General features: G+C 43.7%; 1 long non-coding RNA gene across 2 annotated transcripts; it reads right to left on the reverse strand.

Annotated features, from left to right (window-relative positions):
- Positions 1-147: 147 nt before the first annotated feature.
- Positions 148-23,710, reverse strand: LOC131419891 (uncharacterized). 2 transcript variants are annotated; one of them, XR_009223364.1, is made up of 3 exons: positions 23,668-23,710; positions 7,369-7,490; positions 148-428 (listed from the first exon to the last, which is right to left on the reverse strand). It is a non-coding gene; the product is annotated as an uncharacterized LOC131419891 (long non-coding RNA). The 2 variants fall into 2 exon arrangements; XR_009223365.1 differs by lacking the exon at positions 23,668-23,710 and adding an exon at positions 7,738-7,768.
- Positions 23,711-24,182: the final 472 nt, after the last annotated feature.

The following is a 24,182-nucleotide window of genomic DNA, read 5'->3' on the forward strand; positions in this document are numbered from 1 at the left end:
GTAAAGGGTGGAGCCTGGATTTGGGCCCAGATCATAGCAGTCTGGATCAGGTCTGGGGCAACGATGGCAGAGGGAAGGCCTGCCCCATCCCGCCCTGAAAGCCCAGCTGCTCACCGGATCCATCACGGTCAACAGCTCCATCACCAGCTTAAGAGGGAAGGCCGTGAGATTAAGCTTCTCACCCTCCTTAAGAGCCACAGGTGGAGATGGACTTCTCACTAGAAATGATGGTCCAGGTGACTCCAGCTCAGCAGCTCCCACTCCTGCTGGAGCCCATGTTGGCCCTTGCTCCAGCTCCACCACTGCTGATGGAGGGGACGCTGACTCCAGCGCTAGAGGAGGAGGTGTCAACGGAGCTGGAGCCAGCTCTACCTCCACCACTGCCCACTGCTCTGCTTCTGCCGCTGGCTGGAGCTCTGCAGCTGACGCTGGAGCGGGATAAAGAGAAAGGTTCACCCACATAGCTGACTTTCCATGTGTCCTTCTAAACACAGGAAAGATCCCCATCCCTTCCAGGAATACCCAGCCTGCAGTCCCCCTTACCCTCTGGCTCTGCCTCAGTGGCCTCCAGAAGCTCACACTGGACAAGGGTAAGAGGGTCACGGCAGCTCCTCTCCTAACCAGGCAAGGTGACATTCATGTACATCCGCTTTAGCTTGAAAAAGGGACAGCCCCAGTCTGGTTCCGCCCTAGTTCTAGTCCAACCCCGTCATCTCAAGCTTCTGAGTGTGGAGACCCTCTGCTCCTGCTCTCATCTCAGAGCAACACTGGAAAGTGTGGGTGGCCTCATGTACCTGCCCCTTGTCTAGTGAGTAGGTGGAGTTGAAACCACTGGGCAACTACTCGACAACCTCTTGAGTGGAGTTCTGCAAAGACTGCCTGGGAGCTGGGCCAGAAGGAATCAGGGGCTGCATGCACACTGCCACTGGGGCCGACCCCCAAGAGAAAGTCTGCTGCTCAGTTCACGCACAGAGGGGCATCCCTGCAAAGAACTGTGGTCAGGGAGGGAAGGAGATGAATCCTCTAATGCTCGGTATCATGATTAGAGGAGCTCACCTTCTCATGCTGCCAGGCATGGCCTGGGGTATGAACATGACAGACTCACCAGGTTTCCGACACCTAACAACCAGCTCCTGCTCAGGAATGACCCGACCCTTATGTCCTGACTTCTCCCCTCCTCACAGACACATGCAGACACACACACACACACAAAGAGGGGCAAGGGGTGTGGGGCTGATCAGGTGGGATCACAGCTGTGTCCTGGCCTGCACTAGCCTTTCCTGGGCTGTCGCGTGTTACCTTTCACTGCCTCCTGCCAGACACCCAGAGGCGTCAAGAATGAGGGCTGAGCCAACATTGCCAACTACCAAAAAGATTCTCTTTCTGGGATTTTTTGAGCCCAGATCCTCCAAAAGTTGGGAAACAACAACAAAACATCTTTGCCTGCTGACTGTCTCCAATCAAGTGAGCTGGATGGGGTGCTGTGGGTGCGTGGTTACCTGAGTTCTAAGATCTGTTGAGGTCTATGACCCCACGTCATCTCCTGAACTGTACACAATGAGCCTACACAGCCCTACCCACAGCTCCCTGGAAACCTAACTAGGGACCTAGCTTTAAGGAGACAGAGATGAATGCAGACCTCCTTTTCCTTACTAGTTCTTCATCCTGGGATAGTCCCTGTGCCTCTCAGGTCCTCCCCAGTCTCTAAACCTGCACCATGGGGATCAGCCTAGAATCTACTTCCTAGGGACATCACCCGGTGTATATGAGATAATATCTATTACCCCTGTGGGCTGGTGTCACATGTACCTAAGGCACAAACTTAGAGATGGAAGAATAACAAGGAGGGGTGGGATGTAGTACAGAACACCACTCAAAACAGGCCTGGGCTCCAAGAATGTGATATTGGGACAGTCATTTCCAACTTGGCCTCATTTTCAGGTCAGCACCATGAGGGGGTTGCAACTAATGGAAATTCAGATATTGCCATCGTGTGACATAAAACCATTCGATTGTTTCCTGTTTTATGGAGAATGAGACCCAAGTGTCTCATCTTGGTCTATGAGGTGGGCAGCCTCCACAGTGGTACTCAGTAAGCCCCACCCATATTATACACATCCCCGTGGAACCACAAAGTGGTTAGTAACTGGCTTCTGAACATAATAAGAGCCAAAGTGATGGGATGTCTTGTCTAAATTTTAACTAAAAATGTCTCTCACTTCCTCTTGCTCCCTCTCTCATGTGCCATCTCTCTCTCTCTCATTCTGTCAAATCCCTGGAAGTGAGGAATCAAATACCGGTGTATTGGGGCTGCCCAATGTGTGAGGCACATTGAGGAGAGAAGCAAGGGAGTGCCTGGGCCAACAGACAGAAAGGAACTCAGGCTCTCAATCCAAAATGAATCCTGAAGGCTGAGAGTGACCTTGTGGGCCAGTCCTCCCCCAGTCGAGCCTCAGTTGAGGCCACAGCCCCAATCTGTTCAACTCACTGAGACAGAGGCACCCAGCTAAAACATGCCTGATTGCTGATCCACAAAAATTGTGAGATTGTCAACATTTGATGTTTTGAAATGCAAGGTTAGGGGCAATGAAGTCAGAGAGGGAAAAGTAACGAACACAGCCTACCAGGCCCTGGCCCTACCTTCCACCCCAGCTCCTGTTCTCTCCTCCCAGCCTCCCTCCAGCTGCACTGGCCACCTTTCTAACCTCCTCTGGCCAAACTCACTTCTGCCTGTGAGCTCAGGTGCCATTTCCCTGACACACTGCTCCCAGACTTGTGCAGGGCAGGCTCCTTCTTTTCATTCTGGTACCAGAAATAGTCACCCTAGTGAGGTCTTTCAGACCCTCCTACCCAGTGATGCCCAGCCCTCCCTCACAGCCCCCTGATGTGTTTCTCTACAGCATTTGCTCTTTTCTTTCTCATGTCTTTGCTTTTGTCCATTTCCCATCTAGACTGTGAGCTCCCAGCAGGCAGGGACCACTTGGTCATTTTCATCCTTCACTTCAGCCCACCAGGGCACCTGGCACAGGATGAGCGCTCAGGGCACAGCTGCTGAATGAGTACATGGGTAGATCTTGCACCTCGCCCCCTGCTTTTGACCAACTTTCATTTTGGAGATGAACACTATTAATAGGAGGTACAAGTTGTTTCTGAGGCAGGGGGACAGCCAGAAAGACCTCTGGTTGACTCTTCGCTGCTCCAGGAGCTCAAGAAAAGTTCAGTGGACACCGAGTAAATTCCAGGTTTACAGCAGAATGACTTGATATATATATATTATGTAATGGTTACCAAAATAAGTTTAGTTAACATCAATCACCAAACAGAAATAAAAGATTGTTTCCTGATGATGAGAAGTTTTAGGATCTATCTCTTAGCAAGTTTCAAATATACCACACAGCAATGTTAACTTAGTGTTGTATATCAAGTATATCTCAATACAACTGAAAAAAAATAAAAACAAAAACTCACTGGCCACCACTGACACAAGAGGCTGCCCGCCCCCTCGTGGCCAGCACTAGCACTGTTGCCCAGGCAGGAACTCCAAACAGAAAGCAACCTTTCTTCAGGTGTCCTCAAGGCAGAGGCTCTCCAGGATCCCAGGGGTAAAGCAGCAGGACCTGTCAGCTTCGAGGGAGTGGGAGGAGTCTTGGGAGCCTACCGTGCCCCCCTCTTGCTGTTCCCCACCAGGTGTCCTCTTCACTCCTAACGCATCCTAACTGCTGCCATGACAATGGTTCCCCTTACCTCCAGATGAGGACCGCAAGGGTCCAACAAGGATTAGTCTTCTCCCTGGACTCTAGACTTGGTGTCCAGTGCTCTGGCATCTTCTTCCTTATCCTCAGTTCTCATCCACCCAAGCCCCCTAGCATCCTCAGTTCTAAAGGATCTCCAGGGGCTGGAAATCATTTTCTCAGGGTTTCAGAGCACAGTAGGTCATCAACAGAGAACCTAGTCCAACAGACATGTTGTGAGTGCATGGAACACTTGGAGTCACTCGCTGGATGCACTCCACTTTATACAGGAGGACCCTCACTGAAGTATTCTCTCCTGTTCCCAATGCCTACACAAGGGGAGGATGGGCTCATGACAGTTCTGAGTGCCCACAGAGGTGGACTGCAGGACCCCAGTCCTGTGATCCCCAGGCTGGGCCAGGGATGGATCTGGAATAGGTAGACACCTAGGAACCTTAGGGATTCCTCTTCCCATCTCTGGGCCCCTGCGCATGAATCGAGGAGAATGGATGCTACTGCCCCGTGGGAGAGCTGCCTCCAACCTCTCTCCCTCATGCCTCTTGTCACTTGCCCAGTGTTGGCTCTTTTTTGACTGCACCTCCGAGTTCTCCATATGAGAATTCAAGTGTGAGTGAGTGTGCCTGTGCACATGTGATGATGAGGAGAGGAAAATGACCCCATATGGAAAGGGGTGGGCAGCAATCCTCTAGGATCTTAACGCCTCTCATTACCAAAGGAAACCTGAGGGAAGGGGTGGAGCCTCGGCCAAGTAAGCTGGAGCTCTCTCTAGTCTTCAGGACTCTGACGACCTCCTGTGGTCTGGGACGGTATCTGCTTCTTTCTAGGCCAGTTTCCCAAATGTACAGTGAGGGGTAAGATGTGCAACAGCACAAGCATGTGCTCAGCCAGGACAAGTCATCAGGCCCCATAGATACATTAAGTATGTTTTAAGTGTATTGAAGACATTAATATTGCTGTGCAATCATCACCACGATCCATCTTCACACTTCTCATCTTGCAAAACTGAAACTCTATACCCATTCATGAATTACTCCCCATTCCCCCTCCTCCCAGCCACTGGCAAACACCATTCTACTTTCTGTCTCTCTGAATCTGGTGATTTCAGGAACCTCATAGAAGGGAAATCACACAGGGTTGTATTTTTGTGACTAGCTTATTTCATTTAGAGTAATATCTTGAAGGTTCATCCATGGTGTGCCGTATCTTAGACTTTCCTTCATTTTTCAAGGATGAATAATATGCCATTGTATGTATATAGCACATTTTGCTCATCCATACATCCCTGGACAGATACCATAGCAAGGCCCACAACCAAGCCCAAAATAAAATGGGGCTCCAGCCAGATTTTTCTCAACAGTACCTTGCAGACTACTTTCTTAAGCCATATCCCATATGATATTTACTAAGGATCTAATCTTGGGCCGTGAGTTGCTTTTCAGAAACTCCATTTCTCTTCCTTAAGCAAGTTTCAACTACTTTGAGCCAATGAGACAACAAGATGGCTTGCAAGACTCAAACTGCAACTGCGTAAGTGACTGGAGGATGAACTGGGGGACCAAGAACTCCCCAGCCAATCATGTTAAGGACACTGCCTTTTGAACGTGGGATGTGTGACAGAACATGAAAATCTGTGCTTACACAAAATACCTAGGACTGCTCCCAAACTTACCGCACCCACTCCTTTGCCCTTGAAAAGCCCTTTTCAACAGCCCATTGGGGAGAAAGATTTAACCTTTGTCTCCTTGCTGGCCAACCTCATAATAAAGCTTTTTTCCCTTCTACAAGAGTGGGTATCCCGTTTGGCTAAGGGGTGCATTGGGCTGTGAGCCCTTCCTCGATTACAATACTTGGGTGGCTTCCATGTTTTAGCTATTATGAATAATGATGCCATGAACATGGGTGTTGCAATGTGTCTTTGAGAACATGCTTTCAACTCCTTGGTGGGGTATACACCCAGAAGAGGAATTGCTGGGTCCTATATAATTATATTTTTATTTTTTTTTAGGAATTGTTATACTGGTTTCTACAGCAACTATATATTCCCACCACAGTACACAAGGGTTCCAACTTCTCCACATCTTGGCCAACAGTGATTCTATTCTTTTTCTTCTTCTTTTTTTTTTTTTTTTGATAGATGCCATCCTAATGAATGTGAGGTGGTCTCTCACTGTGTTTCTGATTTGCATTTCCCTAATGATTACTGATGATGAGCATCTTTTCATATGCTTATTGGTTATTTGCAGATCTTCTTTGAGCAAATGTCTACTCATATACTTTGTTCAATTTTGATTTGAGTTGTTTGTTTTTTGTTGTCGAATTTAGGAGTTCTCTATCTATTCTGGATATTAAGCCTTTGTCAGATACATGGTTTGCAAATATGGTCGCCCATCCTGTGGGCTGTGCTTTTACTCTGTTGATAATGACTTTTGAGGCACAAAACTTTTTAATATCCATGAAGTCCAGCATATGTATTTTCCTATTTTATTGGCTGCTCTTGGGTGTCAGAACCATGAAATCATTACCAAATCCTATCTTGTCAAGTTTTGCCTTATGTTTTCTTCTAAGGGTATTATAGCATTAGCTCTTACACTTAGGTATTTGATTCACTGGGAATCAAGTTTTGCGTACAGTGTTAGGTAAATGTCCAAGTTGATTCTTTTGCATGTAGATATCCACTTTTTCCAGCACAACTTGTTGAAAAGACTTTTCCCCATTGAATAATCTTGGCACCCTTGTCAAACATCATTTGATCACATGGGTGAGGGTTAATTTCTGGGCTCTCAATTCTGTTTCCATTGGTCAATATGTCTGTCTTTATGCCATGACAATGCTGTTTTGATACTGTAGATTTATAGTAAGTTTTCAATCAGGAAGAATCAGTCCTCCAACTTAGTATCTCCTTTCAAGATTATTTTTGGTATCTGGGCTTATTTGAGACTCCATAAGAATCTTAGGTTAGGTTTTTTTCTATTTCAGCACAAAACGCCCTTGGAATTTTGATAAGGACTACACTGCATTTGTTGATCTCTTTGGATAATGTTGACACCGGCACAATAAGGAGTCTTCCTATCCACGGTGATGGGATGTCTTTCATTTCTACTAGTGCCAGGTGGCTGTTCAGGTTGAGGGGGCGGCACTCCTCGAGGTAGTCTTGCAGAAACCCACAGTTCCTCCTCACTGTGCCTTCACCATTTCCTTAGAACGCATCTACAGTCAACAGAGGGTAAAATGCATGTAAAATGCACGTGGGAAGTTTTCAAAGACTGGGTGTGCATGGAGCACACATTTCTTCCACTCCTCTCCATTAGCAAGAACCACAGACTGAAGCAGCAGACCCTAACACATGGAGACTGCAGACTCAACCAGCAGACCCCAACAAATGGGGACTGTGGACTAATTAAGGGCCAGGGACTCGGGTTCCTGGCAGAACCATCTGGCAGCTCAAGCTGAACCGCTAAGCCTTTGCCTGGCACTGCTGACTAACCAAATGCTAAGATTGATGCTCTCTTAGAGCATCCTGTCAGTCTAGACTGACCCACTCACCCTGGACTGGAAAGCCAGTTAGATCAGGAGCTCACGGCAAACAGAGTGGATCTCATATCCAAGAGGAACTTACCCACAGCCCTCAGAAACAGTGAAAAAGATGGAGAACTCAAAGGTTTTGAGGGTACCAATGACTGTGTTTCTCATCCTCGAAGCCATCAGGTGTCTCCTTTGGATCCCACTGCTGCCACCAAACTGGTACAAAACAAAATAAAATTGAGCAAATTTTAAACATCTTATTGGCTTTATTCAACAGTTCATGAATCAGGCAGCATCCAGTCTAGCAGAGAGAAAGGCACTCCAAGGAGTTCTACAAAATGAAGGATTTTATAGGCAGAAGGGAGCAAGAACAAGGAAGTTACACTAGATAAAAAAGCGGGTTGGTTACTGCAAGGTTACCTTCCTTAGAGGATGGCAGGGCTCTATCAGGAAGATGAGCTACCTGCTGCGCATCAGGTGATTCCTGATTGACTGCTTTAAGATTCTATTCCTGGGAGGGCCAAAAGTAAAGTCTCGACTTGTTTATGTGAGGCATAGCCTAAGCGGCTCCATTTGGGCCTGGTGTCTTGTTTTAAACACATGACTTCTGCTGGTCCCTGCTTTCCCCAGTTACACCCCGGCTGTCCCTTCACTGACCATTGTTGGTCACACACCCACTGCACCTGCTTCCAGTCCTTTCCCTTCAACACCGTAATCTCACATACAGCTCCTCCCGACACTATCATGACGTCTCCCACCACATGTCCCCTATACTTTCCACACTGCCATCAAGATGCTTCACAACACCACCACCATTTATGTCCAATGGGCTGAGAGGCCTGCCCGTGCACTGGGAATCAGGAGTCACAGGGTCTGTCATTTGGCCTCCAATCATCTATTGTACCCCAGCTGAAGGGCTTACCCTGCGGAGACACTCAGTTGTACCCAACTCAATCGCACAACATCTTTGCCCCAGGCTTCCTTCAAAATGCTCCCCCCACTTTCTGCCCCAACTGCTCCTGGAGGGGTCATTTTGGGGTAGCCTTTGAGGCCACCTTGGTGATTTTGTGCCCAGGCCCAAACAGCTCTTGGCCAACAAACACTTTAACCATACCCCCTGAAATCATATAGCATAGGTAACTAGTGAATGGGTGCAAATTACTGGTTTTACTTCCAAGGGCCCTAATGAATATTTCACACCAGGAGCATCCACTTTTGGGTTTTACTGTAGGCTGATATCACAAGGCTCTCACCCAGTGAGGCTCTCTCTTCCTCAGCCCTCTGAGCAGATTTCTCCAGGCTATATTCTGCAATGCATCATTGTGTCTATCTCAGCCTGCTTCCCTCAGGTTGCGGGTCCCCCGAGGTTCCTGCCCTGACTGGCTACCACCAACCCATAGAGACACTGTCAGTCCTATAGGACTGGGTGTTGATTTCTACTAGGACTGACTGACTGGACTGGGCACAGGTGCGGTGGCCCTACCCACACAAAATCAGGTAACTGAGGCAACCAAGAAGTATCGAAAACCTTAACCCAACATCGACAACAACTCCATAAGACCCTATCCTAGCCCTTGTGGAACAGTCTCATGAGTCTCTTGCCTAAATGGTTTTAGAGAATGGCCTGTCCCTAGACTGTCTATACCAACCAACGAAGGAGGGGTTTTTGCCTTTCTTAGAACCACTTGCTGAATGTACATCAACTCACAAGTTCAAACCTACCTCCACCAGATGGCCCAAGAGGTTAAAATATTGTGTAATGTTACCTAAATCTTTTAAAAGATACCCAAGGCCCACGAGATCACTGACATATTTTCATGGCTGGTCTCTCCAAGTTGGGGACAATGGAAACAGACTGGATTTTAGACTGTTGCTTGTACAATTATAGGATCTGTTACTATAGCCATCATCGGATATTTACTCTCTTGGCTACAATGTGCCCTACCCCTAATAACTCTATTAATTACCCTTATTAACTATCCCAACCAACTTTAAATTAACTAAATTAAAATTAATCATTACCCTGATTAATTTAAAAAATTCAAAAATTTTATGGAGAATCTGCTTAACACAGAATACACTGTTGTAAGCATTTAAAGTATACAGTTCAGTGCCATTTAGTACAATGATTATGTCGTGTGGTTATCACCACTATCTAATTCCAGAACATTTTCAACACCCCCAAACAAACCCATACTCATTCACACTATTTTCTCCTAACCCAAGCCCATGAAAACAACTCATCTGTTTTCTCTCCCTATTGGTTTGCCTATTCTGGACAGTTCATTCAAATGGCATCATGCTATCTGTGGCCTTTGTGGGCGACTTCAGTGAGCACACATGTTTCAAGGTTCATCCATGGCCGAGCATGTAGCAGTAGCTTATTCCTTTTTATGGCTCTATAATGTCCTATATTATGAATAGAGCACATTTGGTTTATGCAGTCATAACTGGATAGAAATTTGGGTTTGTTCCACTTTTGGACCATTGTGAATAATGTTGCTTTGAATATCCATGGAAAAGTTTTTCTTTGAACATATGTTTCCAATGGTCTTTTGGACATACCTACCTTGTGACTCTCCTGGTCCATGGGAATTCTAGGTTTAAGATTTTTAAAAATGGCAAACTGTTTTCTGCAGTGGCTGCATCATTTTACTTTCCCACCAGTAATGTATGTGGGTTTCCCATTCTCCATATCTTTACTAACACTTGTTACTTTCCATTATGTTGAGTATAGCCTTCATTTTGAGTGTGAAATAGTATTACACTATGCTTTGAATTTACATTTTCCTAATAATTTATGATACTGAACATCTATCTAGTGCTTATTGGCCATCTATGTTTCTCCTGGAGACATGTCCATTGCAGCTAGTTACCCATTTTCATTGGGTAACCAATGAAAATGGTTTCATTTCAAACTTCTTTGAATGAAGTTTCATTTCAAACTTCTTTGTTTTTTATAATTGAGTTCTAAGAGATCTTTATATAGTCTCAATATTAGAGCATTCTCAGTTATATAACTTGCAAATAGTAGGGGACTTCTGTACCCCACTTTTAACAATGGATAGAATATCCAGATAGAAAATTAGGAAACAGCAGACATGAAAACATTAATGGACTTATCAGACATACACAGAACATTTTACTGAACAGCAACAAAATGCAGTCTTTTCTCAAGGGCACACATTATTTTCCAGAACAGATCACGTGTTAGGTCACAAAACAAGTCTTAAGTAAATTAAGAAGACTGAAATCATACCAAGTATCTTTTCCAAAGACAATGGCATGAAACCAAAAGTCAATAACAGATGGAAAACTGGGATATTCATAATACATGGAAGTTCAACAACAAACTCTTAAACAGCCACTAGATCAAAGAAGAAATCAAAAGGGAAATTAGAAAATAGCTCAAGACATACAAAAAGAAAAAATAAAAACACCAAATCTTATAGGATGCAGCAAAAGTAGTACTAAGAGGAAACTTTGTAGTGATAAACTTGTACATTATAAGAGAAGAAGGATGTCAAAGAAACAACCTGATTTACAACACACAGCATTAGAAAAAGAAAAAATGAAACCCAAAGTTAGCAGAAGGATGGAAGTCACCAAGAGGAGAGTGGGAAAAAATGAAAGACAGTATGAAATATCAATAAAAGTAAGAGTTGATTTTTTGAAAAAATAAAATTGACAAACCCTTAGATACAATATCTAGGGAAAAAAAGAGAGATGACTCAAATAAAGTAAATCAGAAATGAAAGAGGAGGCATTACAACTGATGCTTCAGAAAGAAAAAGACCAGAAGAGACTATTCTGAACTACTGTACATTCACAAATTGGGTAACCTAGACAAAATAGATAAATTCCTAGAAACAACCTATGAAGGCTGAATCATGAAGAAACAGAAATCTTGAACAGACCAGTAACAAACAAGCAGACTGAATCAGTAATCAAAAACCTCCCAACGAAAGGAGAGTAAAGTGAATGCTCGACTTCACCACAAATCCCTGAGCCAGCCTGCCCCAGCCCCAGGCTGACTCCTGTGGACCTAGCTGGCTCCCTGCAGGCTTCTGCAAATCCGGGCCCCTGGCTCACCCTGGAGCATGCCAGCTCTGGCGGCCCCAAGCAGCATCCTTGACACCAGGTTCCCATCAGGCTCCTGGAAACCCAGGCCCCCATATCAGCCTAGGGGCTGCGATCTTCAGCAGCCCAAGGTGGCTCCTGTGACCACAAGTGGTGTCATTGGCACCAGGCTCCTGGTGGACTCTGATGAATTCAGACCCTGGCTTCCCCAAGTTTCTGCCTACTCCAGGCAGCCACAGGCAGCACCCACAGCCACAGGCTGCTTCCATAACAGGGCACCCATTGGGCTCTCACAAACCCAGGACCCCAGGTCACTCTAGCATTTACTGGCTCCAACAACCCCAGGTAGATTCCATGGCTCCATGCTCCCCGGGGGCTACTAGGAACACAGGCCCATGGCTCACCACACCACCTGCCAGTTCCAGCAGCCGTAGACAGCTCTCATGGAACCAGGCTTCCGACAGGCTTCTACAGAACCAAACCCCCAGCCCACCCAGGTGCTTGCTGACTCAGGCGGCCCCAGGCAGCTCCCATGGCACCAGGCACCGGCAGGTTCCCATGAACCCAGGCTTCCATCTTGACCCAGCGCCTGCTGGCTCCTGCAATCTCAGGTAGCTCCTGTGGCCCCAGGTTCCCAGGAATCTAGACTTCTGGCCTACACCAGCACAAACTGTCTTTCATGGCACAGGCTCCTGGCAGGCTCCCGTGAGCCAAGACTCTCAGATCATCCCAGCACTGGCCAACTCTCATGGCCCTGGATGACTACTGTGGTCACAGGATCTCAATGAGGACCTGTCAAAACAGGCTCCAGTGGGGCTACTCATGATCTCAGGGTCCCAGTTTTGCCCAGGGCCAGACACAATACTGTGGACGCAAGCTTTCCACTCACCCCAGTACCAGGTTGCTCAAGGGCTCCAGCAGCAAGCCTGCCCCTGGACACCACCAGATGGCCCACCCAGGACCCCTAGATGGGCTGAATGTGAAGGCTTTGGTTTACTAAAGCCAGTCTGTAATGAGTGGAAGAGGTGTCTACTTCCTCAAATTTGCAGACACCAACGGAAGGCCACAAGGATCATGAATAATCAAAGATCCATGACACCACCAAAGAAAAAGAATAAAACTCCAATGACCGACCAAGAAATGGAGATATAGGAACTATGTGACAAAGACTTCAGAACAATGCTCTTTGAGAAATTCATAAAACTCTAAGGAAACACAGACAGACTACTAAATGAAATAAGGAAATAGTGCATGAACAAGTGAGAAGTTCAACATAGAAACAGAAAGCATTAAGGAAAAACAAACAGAAATCCTAGAGTTGAAGAACACAATGACTGAACTGAAGAATTCAATAGAGACCTTCTAAATCAGATTCAACCATGTACAAGAAATAATTAGTGCACTAGAAGATGTGTCATTTGAAATCATCCAGTCAAAGGAGCAAAAAGAAAAAAAGGAACGGATAGGATTGGGGAAAGGTAGTATGAATTATGGGATACCTTGAAAAGAAATAGATAAGCATTATTAAAGTACCAGAGGAGAAGACAGGGAGAAAGGAAAAGAAAGTTGACTTAAAAAAGTAGCAGCTGACACCTTCCCAAATCTGGGGAGAGATGTAGACATCCAAGGTCCTGATGCCGATTGGTCACCCTAAAATTTCAAACTAAAACTTTCTTCTCCAAGACACATTAGAACAAAACTATCTAAACTCAAAAAAAAGGATCAAACAACATGATCAAGTTCAACATGATGCAAATCAATGAATGTGATACACCGCATTGATAGAATGAAAGATAAAAATCCTAAAATAATCTTTCAATGCAGAAAAAGCAGTTTGACAAAATTCAACGCCACCTCATGATAAAAACTCTCAAGAAAGGGTTACAGAAGGAACATACCTGAACATAATAAAAGGTTTACATAACAAACCCACAGCTAACATCATATTGAACAGTGAAAGGTTGAAAGCTTTCTTGCTAAGACAAAGAACAAGACAAGGGTGCCCAGTCTCAACACCACTCTTCAACACACTGCTGTAAGTCTCACCCAGAGACATTTGGCCAGAGAAAGAAATATAAAGCATCTAAATTGGAAATGAAGGAACAAAGTGGTCTCTGTTTGCAGATATGATTTTATGTAGAGAAATACCTAAAGACTCCTCCCCAAACTGTTAGGACTAATAAACAAATTCACTCAAGCTGCAGGAGACAAAATCAACATATAGACATCGGTTGCCTTTCTCTACACTAACAATGAACTATCTAAAAATGATATAAAGAAAAAAATCCTAGTTACAATACCATCAAAAACAGTAAAATACTCATGAATAAATTTAACCAAGAAGGTGAAAGATCTAGAAACTGACAACTATAAGACACAGATGAAAGAACTTAAAGACACAAAGAAATGAAAAGATATCTTATGATCATGGATCAGAAGAATTAATATTTTGAAAATGTTCATGCTACTCAATGCCATCTCAAGATTCAATGCAATTCCTATTAAAATTCCCATGGCATTTTTCAGAGAAATAGGACAAATAATCCTAATATTCATGTGGATCCACAAAAGACCTCCAATAACCAAAGGAACCCCGAGAAAGAAAAAGCTGAAGGCATCACAATTTCTGATTTCAAACTTTATTACAAATCTATAGTAATAAAAACAGTATGATACAGGTATAAAATGAGACACCTAGACCAATGGAACAGAATCAAGGATCCAGAAATAAAACCACACACATACAGTTTGCTAACAGTTGACAAGTCAGCTAAGAAGACTCCATGGGGAATGGATAGTTTCTACAACAAATGGTGCTAGGAAAACTGGATAACCACATGCAGAAAACTGAAATTGGACTCCTATTTTACACCACTCTATAAATGATCTCAAATTGAATTAAAGACTTAAATGTAAGACACCAAATATAAAACAACTAGAAGAAAATATAGAGAAAAAAGCCCCATGAAACTGGTCTTGACAAAGATTTTTTTGGATATAATATCAAAAGTGCAAGCAACAAATGCAAAACTTAACAAGTGTGATGACTTCAATCTAAAAAGCTTCTGCATAGCAAATGAAACAATTGGCAAACTAAAGGGGCTAATATCCACAGTATATAAGAAACTGTTACAACTCAACAGCAAAGAAACCAACAAAACAATATGAAAATGGTCAAAGGACCTGAATAGATACTTTTTCAAAGAAGACATAAAAATGGTCAACAGGTACCTGAGAAGATGCTCGTAATCACTCACCATCAGGGAAATGAAATCAAAACTACAATGAGATATCACCTCACACCTGCTAGAATGGTTATTCTCAAAGAGACAACAGACAACAAGTGTTGGCGAGGCTGTGTAGAAGAGAGAACCCTGTGCACCGATGGTATGAATGTAAATTGCTACAGTCACTATGGAAAAAATATGGAATTTTCTCAAAAAAATAAAAATAGAAATATATATAAATGAGCAATTCCACTTCTGGCTGTATACCCAAAGGAATTGAAGTCACTATTCTGAAGAGATATCTGCACCCCCATGTTCATTTCAACATTATTCACAGAGAACATGGACACAATCCAGGTGTCCATCAATGGATAAATAGATAAAGAAAATGTGAGATATATGTATACATGTAATATATAATGGAATATTATTCAGCCATGCAGGAGAATGAAATCCTGCATTTTGCGACAACATGGATGGACCTTGAGGCATTGCGCTAAATGATATAAGTCAGACGGAGAAAGACAAATACTATATATTCTCACTCATATGTGAAATCTAAAAAAGCCCAACTCAAAGGAATAGAGACAAAAATGGGTTTCCCAGGGTCGCGGGGTTGGGGCAAATGGGGAGATGTGAGTCAAATTGCACAAATTTCTAGCTGTAAAATGAACAAGTTTTGGGGATCTAATGTACATCATGGTGACCATAATTAACAATACTATATTCTTATAGACTTGAAAGTTGTTAAGAGAGTAGATCTTGAAAGTGATCACTAGAAAAACCAAGTTAATTATGTGAGGGAATGGAGGTGTTAACTCACCGTATTGTGGTAATCCTTTCACAAATCATCATCTTGAACACCTAAAACTTACCTATGTTATATGTCACCAATATTTAAAGAAATCTAAAAAAAAATCTCTCAACAAAGTAAAACCCAGGACCAGATGACTGCACTGGTGAATTCTACCAAACATATAAATAAGTATTAAAAACAAGACTTCTTACACTCTGTCAAATATTGAAAAAGAGGGAACACTTCCAAGCTCACTTTACGAGGCCAGCATTACCCTGATACCAACACTAGACAAGGACACTAAAAGAAAATAAAATTACAGACCATTATCCCTGATGAACATGGATGCAAAAATCCTCAACAAAATACTAGCAAACTGAATTCAACAGCATGTTAAAAGAATTATACTCTACCACCAAGTGAAATTTATTCCTGGTATACAAGGGGAGTTCGATATACAAAAATTGATCAATGTAATAAGCCACATCAAGAAAATGAAGGGGAAAAAATGACCAACTCAATTGATGCAGAAAACCATTTGACAAAATTCAATGCCTTTCATGATAAAAAACTCAACAAACTAGGAATAGAAGGAGAGTGCCTCAACATAAAAAAATCCATATATGAAAAACACACAGCAAACATAATACTCAATGATGGAAGACTGAAAGCTTTTCCTCTAAGACCAGGAACAAGGCAAGGATGCCCACTTTCACCACTTCTATTCAACACAGTATTGAAAGTTCAAGCCAGACCCATGAGGCAATAAAAATAAATAAATAAAAGGCATCTAAATTGGAAAGAAATAAGTAAAATGGTCTCTGTTTGAAGATGATATCATGTCGTATGTAGAAAATCCAAAAGACTCCACAAAAAAGCCGTTTGATCTAACAAATGAATTCAGAAAAGTAGCAGGATACAAAATCAACACACAAAAATCAGCAGCATTTCTAGACACGAACCATGAGTTCTCTGGAAAGGAAATTACAAAAACAATTCATTTATAATAGTATCAGAAAGAATAACAGCCTTAGGAATTAACTTAACCAAGGAGATGAAAGGCTTACACCATAAAAACTACAAAACATTTCAGAAAGAAATTAAAGAAGACATTCATAAATGGACACACATCCCATGTTCATGGATTGGAAGGCTTACTATTGTTAAAGAGTCAGTATTACCCAAAACAATCTATAGATTCAATGTATTCCCTAGTCAAATCCTAAGGATGTTTTTTGCAGAAATAGAAAAACCCGTCCTAAAATTCACATGGAATCTCAAGGGACTCAGAATAGCCAAAAGAATCTTGCAAAAGAAGAACAAAACTGGAGGACTCACACTTTCTGATTTCAAAACTTACTACAAAGCCACAGTAATCAATAGTATGGTATTGTCATAAAGACAGACATAGAGACCAATGGCATAGAATAGCGAGCCCAGAAACAAACCCTCACATATATGGTCAAGTAATTTTTGACAAGGGTGCCAAGACCATGGAATGGAGAAAGGTTTCTTTTCAACAAATGGTGCTGGGAAAACTGGATATCCCCATGCAAAAGCTTGAAGCTGGACCCCATCCAACGCTATATACAAAAATTAACTCAAAATGGATCAAGGACATAAATGTAAGACCTCAAACAAGAAAACTCTTAGAAGAAAACATAAGATCAAATATTCATGACACCAGACTTGGCAATGATTTCTTGGATATGACACCAAAGGCGCAGGTAACAAAAGAAAAACAATGGAAAAATTGGACTCCACGAAAATTTTATAAGTTGATACATCAAGAGGCACCCACAGAATGGGACAAAATATTCGCAAATCGTATTTCTGACAAGAGACTGGTATCCAGAATATACAGAGAAGTCCTAAATTAAGCAACTAAAAACAAGCCAATTCAAAAATGGGCAGGGACTTGAAGACTCCTTTGCGAAAGAGGACTTAGAAATGGCACATAAGCACATGAAAAGATGCTCAACACCACTAATCATTAGGGAAATGCACATCAAAACCACAATGAGACACCACCTCACACCCAGTAAGATGAGTGTTATTGAAAAGACAGAAAACAGCAAGTGTTGGCCAAGATGCAGCGAAATGGGAACCCTTGTACACTGTTGATAGGAATGTAAAATGATGCAGCTGCTATGGAAAACAGTATTGATGTTCCTCCAAAAAATTGAACATAGAATTATCATGTGATCCAGCAATTCCTCTTCTGCATATACACCCAAAAGATCTGAAAACAGAGCCTTGAAGAGATATTTGTACATCCATGTTCATAGCGGTATTATTTACAACAGCTAAAACGTGGAAGCAACCCAAGTGTCCATTGACACATGAGTGGATACACAAAATGTAGTATATCCATACAATGGAATATTATTCAGCCTTAAAAATTAAGCATATTCTCCAATACGCTATACATGGATTAACCTTGGAGACATTATGCTAACTGAAATAAGCCAGTCACAAAAAGACGAATACTGTATGAACTGAGAGTAGTCAAATCATAGAGACAGTAAGTAGAATGGTGGCTGCCAAGGGCTGGGGGGAGGGGAGAAGGGAGGGTTATTGTTTGATAGGTATAGAGTTTCAGATTTATAAGAGTTATGGGGATGAATGGTGGTGATGACTGTACAACTGTGGAAATGTATTGAACGCCATTGAAGTGTACACTTAAAAATGGTTAAGATGAAACATTTTTTGCTATGTATATTATGACTCAATATACAAAAAGAAAAAAAAAAGAAATGAGCTATCAAGTCACAAAAAGACATAGTGGACACTTAAACACATATTGCTAAGTGAAGGAAGCCAACTGGAAAAGGCTATATACACTGTTCCATAGTTTTCATATATTCCAATTACACGACATTCCAGAAAAGGCAAAACTATAGAAACAGTATAAAGATCAGTGTTGCCAGGAGTTGGGGGGCAAGGGACGAAGAGGTAAAGCACAGGGATTTTAGGGCAATCCAACTCTTCCGTAGGATACTGTCGTGGTGGATACATGAGATTATGCATTTGTCAAAATCCAAGTACATGACAGCAAGACAATGAACCTTAATGTAAACTACGGACTTGCTTACGAACACTATAGCAGCATCAGCTCCTCACTTGTAAGGAATGAAGCGCACTAACACGGGTGGTCACGCAAGATGTTAACCATAGGGGAAACTGTGGGGGAAGAGGGAGAAATGCTCTGCTCTCTCTGCTGAATTTCTCTATTCATCTAAAACTTTCCTAAAAAAAATCTATTAATTAAAAAATAATCAATGGAAAGTAGGGAGTGGGTAGAAATATGGACGAAACAGGAATATCAGAATATTAATAAATGTTGAAGCTGGGTAATAGAGACATGGGGGGCTATCGCACTTCTCTGTTTAATTTGTGTATGTTCAAGGTTTTCCACAATAAAACATTTTTAAAGCTCCAGATTAAATCTAGATTATATGTACAAGGAATCAAAGAATGCAAAGAAAACAGATATTTTTGAAGCAAGTACTCAAGGGGCACACTGAGGGAACGTGCAATCACACTGGATAAAGAGTGAACGTCCTGGTTCCACCAGGAAGGTTCAGAGCTCAGTGAGCAAGGCAGGCAACAAAACAGTCAGGGAAGTGACAGATAATGATCACAGAAAAATGTTTGCCCTCACTGATCACAGAAATGCCAACGATGGGCCCTGACAGAACTGCCCCAGGATTTACAATGTCATGACACCCAGAATTAGAGCGGGCTCTGGGACAGAGCACCACGTCCTGTGAGAATGCCAATCAGCACCGGCTTTCTGGAGGGCAAATCTCCCAAACCCTGGAACCTGCAGGCCACTGGCCCGGCTGCTCTGTTGTATGGAACCTGTCCAAAAACAAAGAGATTGGGTAAAGATGATGGACTGAATAAACACATGTAGAGCCCCTTTGACATAGAATCCCTTAAACATGACCCAAAGTTTCCTTCATTGATGAACAAATTCATAATAGCCTTGGGAACCATCAAGAGAGCCGACATTTTGATGAAAACATCAAAGAGAGTCAACAGCTGGTGATCGGAGATCCCAGTGGGGAGCTCCATGTGAGCCATGAAGACCAAGCCAGGGTGTCCTCTCTCCCTCTCCCTCCTCCCCCTGCCGTTCACCTAACACCTTCTGCATCGTCCCTCCACTCCCAGCCACTGCCAACCTCACGCTCCAGGAATACAGGAGCAGAGGCACAGGGCGCCCTTTCCACGAGCACAGCTCGTCCTCTTTCTCTCTGCACGGCGCCAGGCAGCAGAGCTGTCGTGACATGAGTACAGCCATGTTTGGCTGCTCCATTGACCTACAGCCACCAGCACAAAAAGAAATATAAAAGCTGCTTTCTGCGTGGTGGGAACCGGCCCTTCTCCCATGGAGATAGTTGCAATGTGTAAAAAATTCAAGGCCCTTCGGGCACTGCAGCCTGGGGCAGACTATCCATCTGAGCTGGGCTGGGAGGATAAGCAGGGTAAACAATGCACGTACACAACTACTGGGCTGAGACGATAGCCAGAGTGTGGGGCTCAGTGCATGTACGCCACTGATAACCATTTGTGCATGGGAACACTGAATGCTTTCTCTGTAAACTCTGTAACTGCTTATATAAATTGCTGGAGACTGAGACCCGGTGAGAGTTCCACCTGTGGAAGGGACGCCTTGCCCAGGACGTGTGATTTCCGCCCAGCCGAAACAATTGACAGGACTCTCCCGGCAGTGGGACGTGGATGTTGTGAGTAATTGATTTATTGTGAAGTAATTGATCTGATGTGTTCTCTTTTCAGTTAACCTGGCGTTTCTCTTTCTGGTTGATTTGTGTCATTTCCCTTCAGTCGATCTGGTGTTTCCCTATCCGATAGAACTGATGTTTTTCCCTCTTATTATATGACCTATTCAAATGTGCCGCTATCTCAGCTGATGTGGATGTTTTCCCATTCCAGTCGAGCTGGTGTTTTTTCCCTCTTATTATTTGACCTATTCAGATCTGTTTGCGGACTATCACCTTTACCATCCTCTCTATAATAAAATATACCTTCAACCCATTTGTTTGGAGTGGAAAGTTTCTTTTACATCTACAATTGAATCCCCAAACCTCTCATAACAGGAGCCCAGCCCGGCACCTCCTCAGGGCCCAGCACACTCTTCCTCTCCATCTGGTCCTACCTGCAGCACAGACACCTGCTAGCTCATCTCCACCTTACAAACAAAACTCTCCCTTGGACCCAGGCTCTCTTTTGGCTACTGTCCACTTTCCCAACTCCCCTTCATGGCTAAACCTCTTAAATAAAGTGCCTTATACATACTGCCCTCCCATGGACCCCCTACACTCACTCTAGACCCAGCTTCATTCCCACCCTCTCAAGGAGACTGAGGTCACCAGTGATGCCACATGGCTGAGTCCAGCCATCTTTTCTCCATTCTGATCAGAGCTGTATCCCACCCAGCTGAGCACCCCTCCTTTCTGCAATACCCTTTCCCCTCATGGGTCCTGCAACTTCATGCTCCACGATTTCAGTCCCCTTTCCTGGACCCTCTTCAGCTGCACCTCTGCAAACACTGCCTGCTCCTAGGCTGGGCCCTGGTCCCTTCTACAGCTACAGTGTCTCCAGGAAACCTCATTCAATTCCACGGTTTTAAACATCTCTGACCTCATCCCGACTCTGCTGACACACCAATGCAACTTTAAGAGTTTAGGTGCTAGGTCCCCAGCATCAGCACCTAAGGAGTATCTCAGACTCGATTCATCTCAAAATTTCACTGTCATATGAGTTCCAAAATAACATCAAATCTTTCCAAAAGGAGGAAAAATTTGGATACAATAAACAGTTGTGAACAAAGTAACCAATAAAACGTATACTTACATCCAATCCTGGTTGCTTGATGGGGAAAATAAGAACACAGAACTAAGATCAGATATTCTCAAGCCGGGGACCGGAAGGTGATGAGTTGGGAGTGTAAAACACAGGAACTGATCAACTCTAAGCATTTACAGAAAGAGAGGCAGAAATGGTTGTTCCTAAAAGCTGAAAGACACCCACTAAAGGAATAGAAAAATCATGAGAAAACCTAACAAATTAAAAATTAAATTAAATGGTAGACTCAAATTCCAATTTATCAATAATCACAATTGTAAATAGATCAAATTGCTCTATAAAAACATGAAGGTTCTCAAGTTGAGTTAAAATATTGTTATAAAATAAAGGGATATAATATGGTTGAAAATAAGGAGATAAAGAAATAAGACTTTAAATGGGACAAAAAGGGGTTCTCTGTGTTGATAACTGTCAGGGACACTTATGCACCTAACAATATGGTCTTGAAACATAAAGCAAAACTGGACAAACAAGAAGACACAGGCACCCCAAGGGAGGTGCCTTCCCTTTCCACAGGGAAACCTACCTTACCTCTCTTAAAAAGCCACAGGTCAAGTGATACAGTAAGTTAGGAAACAGATCTGCTGACAAACACAAAAAAGCTAGATCTAGCCTCAGCCCCAGGGACAACGTAAGCATCTAGTGGAGAGCGAACATTCTCCTCAAACCACGATGAAACAGTCACCACAATGGACTGTGTGCTAAGCCACAATGAAATCTCTAAAGAGTCCAAAAAGCAGAAATCTATAAGTGACTATATTACTGGAACTTAAAGCAATAAAAGTAAAAAATAATCACAAAATATTGGCTCCCCTCCCCCAACATAGCCACTTGAAAATCTGTCCACACCCTTCTAAATCTCTCAGGTTAAAGAGGGAATCCAGACAGACAGGAGAAACTCTTTAGAAATGAACAGCAATGAGAGCAGCATGAGGCAAATCCATGACGTGGGGACAAGGGGACAGAAGAAGGGACACAGCCTCCACTGCAGGTATCAGGGAATATCACCTGTACAGCAAGCTGAGCACTTCCCTCCAAGAGCCAGAACAACACCACAATAAAACCAATGACAGCAGAATGAAGGGAGAATTCACCAGACAGGAACAACAACATAGACCTGAGCAATGGAGTCAAGGGCTGGCTGTCTGGAAAGACCTGTAACAGTGAGAAACCTTGGGCAGTCTGACCAAGAAGAACAGACAAAGGCACCAAGAGGAACAGACAAAGGCACCAAATTGTACCATCAGGTACGAGAAACTACAGAAACAGCTTTAACGTGATAGGAGAACATAGTGGATAACTCTGACCAGGACATCAGTGGTCCTCAACTGGAGCCGTCCTTCCCATAGGATGCATCTGGAAACATGCGGGATGGGTTTTGTTTCTTGTTTTGGGTTGTCCTACTGGTTGTTGCCCCAGGGGTCCCGGAGATCCTGAATAGCCTGTCACATAGACCCGTTTCCCTCTTGAAGTGTTACTGACATCTGGGAAGACAAGCACTGATCCAGATTAAATGAGCAATGTGGTAGGAAAATGTTTTCCATGGATGTATAACAGGGAAAAGATGGTACCCTCAATATGTAAGGAATATCGAGAAACCAATGTTTACAACTACTAAACTGTAAGAGAGCAGGAAAATCAGAAACATAGCAAAGAAACACACCAAAAATATATCCAACCTATTTGTACAGGTGGAGAAATATGTAGGTAAAGCACAGGAAACAGTGGAGGAGATTACACACCAAATTTTACTACCGACAAGGAATAAAAGTTGGGAGGTAGGTGAGAAATAGGAGTTTTTACCACTTCTTAGCTTATGTATTTCTCTAGTGTTTTAATTTTTACAAAAGAGAATGTATTCTACTCAAAAAGATGTTTCAAATTTTAAAGAAATTATTAAAATGTTCAAAATGACTTCAGTTCAAGGATATTCATTAAAACATGTATGGAAAGCACCTCCCCATAATGTTAAGAGTCTCCTATAACTTTTCCAATAGTTTACTATGTCGATTTTATTTCACATTTAGATCCTAACTCATTGGAATTTACATTTGTGTGAGGGATGCAACAGAAGCTGATTTTCTCCTGTTCAAGTGGAAAACCAACTATCCAGGCACCATTCATTGAGTAGGTCTGGCTTTCCCAGCTGACCTGCAATGCCTCCTTCCCCACCTGCTAAACCCTGACAACTACCGGTGCCTCTTGAGCACCCTAGAGCGAGCGGGGTGAGCTCTGCAGCCTGGGCTCCCTGTGTGCAAGGGGCGGCTACCAGCAGAGCCTTCTCCCAAGACAGCAGCAGGCATGCTGCACACAGAGGTGCTCAGGGGCCGTCTGCTGTGGAGCAGGAAACTCCTCATGAGGAGCAGGCAGTGGGGGAGCCCTGAGCCCCAGGACTGACCTCGGCTGGGGGCAGCAGGCTGCTCAGTTAGGGAGCCCCTCCCTTCAGCTCGTCCAGCTCCTCCTGCAGCGTGTGCACCTGGCTGTCGGCAGCTGCCCCTCTTCAGCTCGCTGTCCTTCTCCACCTGCTCCTGCAGGCGGCACCCGTGCTCCTGTTCCCCCGGGACCAGAAGCAGTAGGAGTGCAGCGAGTCCAGGAGTTCTTAGGCCCCAGCGCTGACAGGATGACCCCGCTGAGGGACCTGGGGCCGGTGTTGCTGTGTTCATCCTGCACATCTTCCACGGCTGGCTCCGGGGTGACATCTGTTGGAGGGTGAAGGGGCTCTGGGAGAGTTTCTGAGGCATCATTGTGAATGATGAACGTGGGGGCTCTGGGCCAAGCTCTCATCAGGCCCAAGGCTGGCCCCACTGTAGGTGGGCTCCACATCTCTCTTCAGCCTCTTTCGGTCAACAGCCTCTCGAGGGACAGATGGCCTCTCTTGAGTGTGTGCTGAGGAGAAACTGTAAGAAGGATGCC

The sequence above is a fragment of the Diceros bicornis genome, chromosome 22 (genome assembly GCF_020826845.1).
Source record: "Diceros bicornis minor isolate mBicDic1 chromosome 22, mDicBic1.mat.cur, whole genome shotgun sequence".
NCBI lineage: Eukaryota > Metazoa > Chordata > Mammalia > Perissodactyla > Rhinocerotidae > Diceros > Diceros bicornis.